Raw genomic sequence first — 6,793 nt, forward strand, 5'->3', positions numbered from 1 at the left:
AAAATTGACTCAGATCTGGACAAGCAAAACGTAAGCACTAATTTTACAACCGCTGATCACTAAAAATGTAAATATAAGTAATTAACTCAGTGTTTAGTGTAATTTTGAAAATTAGAAGTCAGAAGTAAGTGTTCCTTCATAGTAAATTTTGCTATTAGTTGCTTAATGCCGTTTCCTTATACCCTGCAATAAGTGTGGTACAAGAGTTTATTAGGTCCGACGCAGTCAATGAGTGCAGCGCTGCATCCAGCTAAGTGCAGCACTGCATCCAGCTAATTGCAGCACAGTCGCATGCAGTGCAGCGCTGCATCCAGCTAAGTGCAGCATATTCGCCAAGTGCGGCTTATCTGGATGCAGCGCTGCACTTTATAAAGTCACATAGAAAAATTCTGCGGACAAAACTTAGTATAACCTGGATATCGTTGAAGGGCTATTAATAAAGGTTTTACTATGCGTTAGTTTCATTTGTAACAGGATATAATTTGGCCACAGTAGCTATGCAAAGTTTCGTCTTGTCAACCTCATTGATGACATAGTGCAAAAATGTTGTCCTTTCGAATATTAATTAATTTGCATAACGTCATGTTTTGTTTATATTTTGCAAAAAAATTTTCACAAAGTTCTATTTTATATGTATTTTCAATTAAATCCTTCCGAGACTTCGTTTAACATAATTCTGTTAACGGCTTTACAGAGCTCTACAAAATAAAATTGGTTTGAGCGTTTGGTAGTTATATTTATATATATAACTTCACATTCTTCCTATCTCAAACCTCTAGACTCTCAGACAAGCCTTTAGATTCTAATTTGGATTAGCTAGGCTGCTTGCCTCCTTCAGTACCCCTTAAATTAAAGACGCCCTGGCTTCGGTCTTGTCATTTTGCAATTATTTTTTCAAGTCGTATTTTTTTTTTTAAATGTATGTATATATGCTTCATAAGGCCGTTTTTGCTAGTCCTTAATTCCTTTTTTTTTTTCTAGTCTAAGAATTTAATCCATTAGCTTTAAGAAATTTCAGTAGTAATGATAAGAACGCTCGATAACTATAATTATCTTGAATGTTATGAACTTTTTCTTTCATCCAAAAAGGATGGAAAAGAAATACTTTCGTTAAACTATCCCCAATTTTTATCCTAAAATAGTAAAATAGTTTAATACATTTACATGAACTTTGATTTGTATTCAATTATACGGTATACCTTTTTTCATTTCAATTATTTTAGATGTAAAATAGTTTAGTGCACTTAACTTTGATTTAGTTTCTTCCTACTAATTTTCCTCCTTAAATAATAAAGTACATTTAACTTTGATTTATGTCCGACTATATGGTATACATTTTTCAATTTCAGTTATTTTATATATTGTGATTAAAAACCAATGAAAGTTTTTCATTTGTTCTGGGAAGAAAAAGAGTTTTTGCATAGTCTTCAATATTCATTCCACCACCCTCCATAAAGTTGCCTCAGCTTGATATTATATTTTGCAGTGAACGCAATTTCCAATACTATCCCTTTTAAAATATTGTTTAAAATGGAATAAGTTAACACCCGAACTTATGTTGTCATCAATGAACATTAACGCTAGCAATCTAAGTGGGCATAGGAAACTAAATATAAAACTAGAATGCCATCTCTATGAGCTCATACTTTTGGTAAAAAGAACCGAAAAAAACAAGTAAGAACATTATAATCGGGCAAGTCGACTATTGCATACCCTATACCACTTCACCTAGTACAGTCACTTGCTCGTTTTAGTAATAATACACCAAAAGGCACACATTTTCATGCAAACCCATAATTTTCATGAAAGCCCGCATATTGGAAAGTTAGACCTTCTCTCCATATAAGAGTTTACGCAGACCCTTGAGAGAAATGAACGAAATCCTACTCATGGGTACGTTATATGGGGTCGGGCGAAGAAATAGACCCATGTGGTTCAAATTAGTTGTACTTAATTTTAGTATTTAATTACTATCATGAACATATTTTCATCGCAAAAAATTTAACGATTACGCATTTTTGGCATATAAGGGTTTAATTTTTAAAAGCAACCTCATATGCGATGGTATCAAAAGAGTAGATCTACTTGATCCAAATTCGGTAACATTAATTTCTTTGTCAATCAAATATTGTAATTAAATTTTCACCACTAATGATTGAAAATTCGACCTTTTTATCATATAAGGATTCAGTTTCCGTAACAACGGTTTTATAAGAGGGGTTCCAAAAATTATCCAGCCGGTCCAAAGTTTTTGTACGAATTTAGAGTTTGAAAATTTGAAATTTTCTTTCCTATAAAGACTTTTCAGAATGAGGCATCGAAAAGCGGTCCGATCCAAGGAGTTTCGTCTTTGGGTCAAAGTAGGTGAATGTATTAAATATCATCAAAGTATCTCAAAAATTGCGACATGTAGTTTGAATACAAAACTACATGAGATCAAACGGGCAGACGAGAATACGGTGGGACGGACAGACAGACTTACATCAATTCAGATTACGATTCTGAATCGATAGGTTTGATAAAAGGTGAGTCTTCTGCGTGTGACATAAGTTCGCACTAACTTAATAAACCATGTATCATAAGTGGTGTAGGGTATAATGATCCGAAATCGATCAATATAATGAAAAGCGGGTCTATCTTAAGCCTTTCTGCGTGCTACATATGTCCGCACTAACTTAACATATCCACAAGTGTGTAGGTTATAAAAAACAAAAATTGTAATTATATAATGATCATATCAAGCAATTCCACGAACACAAAAGTGTAAGTTTACTAAGAATTTGACTAACTTATGAATACTAAGTAGGGACTCCCGAAAAATGGATGGAATATTCCGAACAATGTATACTTTCACTGTCATAAGCTAAAGGCTGGCATTTTTCGAAAAAAAAAAAACAAAGAAAATTTTTCAAAATATATTTTTTTCGATTAAGGCTTTCACATTATTTGACATTTCACTCGATAACGAAAATGTGCTTTTAATAGGATTTATGTTCATAAGGAATTTATTGGAATTGAATTTCTTTTGACAAAATTTAGATTTTTAAAGGAAAAATGCAAAAATAAATATTAACAAGAAATGTCCTTTCTTCCATTACTTAATAGCCATAGGGCATTTTAATTATGATCATCAAATGTTAAATGAAATAAAAAATACATCAATACTTTCATCTATCTACAAGTACATGTGGCAAGTTTTCCAGGCATTTAAATGGTTTTTATTGAATATTAGTAAATATTTGTCAATTTTTATACCTACCATCGGACGATGCTAGGTATATTGATTTTGTCGTACTGTTTGCAAGGCCCAGAAGGAAACTTCAGAGACCTTATAAAGTGTATATATATATATATTCTTGATCAGCGTGAAATTCTAAATCGATTAAGTTATGTCTGTCCATCTATGTGCCACGTGTCGCATGAGTTGTTGATACTTTTCTGCTTGCAAAAACAAAGTTATCGACTTCAAATTTGATAGAATCAATGGAGTTCCGGCACCCAGTTCGGTATTGCAAATGGGCCATAGCACACGCCCGCAGCGAAGCCTAAAGTGAACGCAACTCCGCAAGAATTAGTGTGTTCTTCACCCTTACTTACAAATTATGAAAAATAGGAGAACGGAAATTTTTATATTCACTTTACGGAAAACTTCGCTATTTGTTTACAAAAATGGAAGAAATCGGCCACGCCCACAAAGAATTATAAGTGATTACATATCGTTTTTTCACATCCTTTTGGGTTTTACGCTTATTAATCATAAGATAAGCAAGACCGAATATTTAAAATTATCTTGTACATTCGTCAAGTGTAGATAGATTTATCTGCCTAGAAATGCATTAATTATCAAATAAACATGGTGGACACCACAACGTGGTTGATTTATTTCTTCTTAATAACAATATCGATATGAGCATCAAATAAAAGGACTTGGAGGGTAGAATGAGACGAGCTAAGCGCGTTAGTTCCAAATTAAGCGCTAGTTCCAGGCGACGTACTTAATTAATATTATCTTCATAAAAAAAAAAACGATACGAATATTAAATGAAAGGACTTCACGTCACAACCTGCTAGATGAATTCTTCTTAACAATACCTTTTAAAAAGTCAAAGATAGATTTTATTCCTTCCACCTTTTTTATGATCATAAATAAAAGCATGATACGCTAAAGATTTGAATGGTGGTGGAATTGCGAGATTCGATTCCAGCCGAATATTACTTGTCAAGTACAACTTGTCTTTTTCTGTTGAAGCGTTGTTTTTTTTTCTTTCTTTTTTGAAATACTTTAAAGGCAAACAATGAAAAACCATTTCAAAAATAATAAATAAATAAAGATTTTATTAAGAAAAGGAAAGTTCGGTAATAATGTAAGAAAAAAATTTCATTAGAAATCAATTCATTTCATTGTTCTTGTTATATTTCATAGTTATTACATCTTTAATATAAAATTAATTTAACTGATTTTTATGTGCATTAAATTTTATATAAGAAAAGAAGAATTTTTTTAATGTTGTTATATTTATATATATTTATATATATATCATGTAAACACTTCTGGTTTTCTTTACTTTTAATTTACATTTAATTCTCCTGTTTGCCTTTACTGTGTCCATTTGTTTTGTTTGTGTTCGCAATGTAATGGCTTGAGTGCTGTTGTCACAGTTAAATATTGCCTTTGTTTTGCAATTATGTAAATGTCATTATTAACCGACTTTATGTGTGTTTACGTCTGTGCCAGCGCTTGTATTACATGCGCAAGGCAAACGAAGACTATGTAATAATCTGCTCTTTTACCATTGCACTGATAATAATGATTATAATGTTCGTTTAATATTCTACTTTATGCTGCACCGGAGGATAAGATTATTATTTCTGTCCTTCTGCTCTTTTAAAATACTCACAATCTCTTTGTTCTTTCCTTACTTTAATGTTGCCAAAATTTAGCAAACATAACCTTTGCGTTCAGAAAAAATTCAGAAAAATCTGTCCGATATGGTTGACCTCCAATAACTTATGTTCTTCAAGAGTATGAAAAGGCAGTTTCTTTTTCTCTAATGCGCAGGAAAAGCGCTGGATACCTCCTACCTTTTGGTAGTCTCAATGTAGAAGAATCGGCCCACCGTGATGTTCTGGTCATGACAATACGAAACACGCGTTCAAAGTGCCGAAAAATGCGGTCAGTGTTTTGCAGAGATGAAAGAGATTTGTCCACAAATTAAGTCCTTCAACCAGACTACAGCTCTTGGTCAGCGTTAGAACCCACTCGTCCTAGAGTTATCCGCATAACGTATAATACATTACCACGACGACTAGCCGTTCTTTAACTAAAGTTCCCACTTTTGAAACGATCTACCAACAGTAATCTTTCCCAACTTAGCGGATGTGTCTGATTTTCAGATCGAACGTTTACAAACCCTCCTCTCTCTCGTCTTCCTGTAGCCCTTCTTGACCACACGCACGCCCACATATAGAAGCCGTCCACTGAGTGCCTAGTCGTAGGACAAAAATAGGAGTAGTTAATACGATAAGATGATGAAACCGATATTTACACCACCAACTCTACCCGATTTATACTCCACAAATTTGAATATAAATTCAGACTATTTATATAGCTAACGGTCTGAAAAGATTTTACGACATCTCAAAATCCAAAATTTTTTTCGCCAAGAAGTGAATTCACCTGAGAAGTTATCGATGAAATTTTTGGTATTACAGGTAGTACAACAGATTAGACACCATATTCTCTTTATTATATAATCCATACGCTGTTTTGAATATAAATTTCTTACCTCTTCTATGCCGGTAGATCCGGAAAGAGGCTGTTAGCATATGCGTCCTTAGCTTGTACAAAACCCCAAGTGTTCTTATGTATGTTTAAGTTCTCATCCTTTAATGTTGCCAATTGTCTACATATCAGTTTCACTTCATTTCAAAATTAAAGTATAGTATTAAGGTTAAGGTATTGTTACGATTTGATGTTATACCGTCCCTTCTACTTTTGTCCGCTACGACATAATCTCCCGAAAACACTATAACTGCAATGGCGTCTTGATATTAGTTTTCGCTAATATACTAAAACAGACATTTAGTTTCCTCATGCCAAAGTCGAATTTGCCCAAGGTTATTATCTGCCGATATCGTCACAGCTCAAGCCAATACACTGCTATTACATATGTTTTTAAATAATTTGAGTTCCGACAGTATGACTCCTTTGTTTTGATCCGCTTATTGCCAAAGTTCTCTTAACACACATTTTCCATTTACCGTTGATTATTTTTGCCGACTTGCGAGATGATTTTTGTTATTTTTACCTACACAACCGATTGAAGTATTTATTCCGAAGTTATGTATTGTTTTGAGGATTTTCTGAATTTTGCACAAATGTCTACCCGTTAAAAAAGCCACATGTAATAAAAACTTTTCAACAATCTATGAAATCATTCTACTCGCTGCTTTTTACTAAGCAAAAATAATCTGCTCTTCCTCTTCGAACTAAAAAGTCACGATAAAGCGATAACGGGAACAAGTTAGGCAATGTACTTAATATCGAACAGTTTTTGCATGATTACTTTTTATCTATTATTGTATATAAGCAAAACACCTTACATGTACATAAACACATTAACTTTACACCGGAGTAATTCAGGTTGATAAGAAAAAGCAATAAAAAGATAATCTCGGCTTTGTTTAATGTTACTTATTTTAATCAAATTTTATATTGCCGTAACTTACATTGATAAAAATTTATTACTTTTACTGCATACAAGAAAGAAGAAAAGTTGCAAAAATTTATATT

At 32.9% G+C, this 6,793-nt stretch overlaps 1 protein-coding gene across 2 annotated transcripts in view; it reads right to left on the bottom strand.

Moving 5' to 3' along the window:
• LOC119638521 (nuclear pore complex protein Nup93-1-like) overlaps positions 1 to 6,304 on the bottom strand; it is a 78,130-nt gene extending 71,826 nt beyond the window's left edge. Inside the window, exons 1-2 of one of the 2 annotated variants that reach the window (XR_005247445.1) lie at positions 5,787 to 6,304; positions 4,647 to 5,637 (exon numbers count right to left, since the gene is read on the bottom strand). The gene's annotated coding sequence lies outside the window, so the exon portion shown is untranslated. Of the gene's footprint in view, positions 1 to 4,646; positions 5,638 to 5,786 lie in introns of those variants that run through there. The other variant, XM_038035359.1, reaches the window with a different exon arrangement.
• Positions 6,305 to 6,793: the final 489 nt, after the last annotated feature.

The sequence above is a fragment of the Glossina fuscipes genome, unplaced genomic scaffold, assembly GCF_014805625.2.
Source record: "Glossina fuscipes isolate IAEA_lab_2018 unplaced genomic scaffold, Yale_Gfus_2 90, whole genome shotgun sequence".
Lineage (NCBI taxonomy): Eukaryota > Metazoa > Arthropoda > Insecta > Diptera > Glossinidae > Glossina > Glossina fuscipes.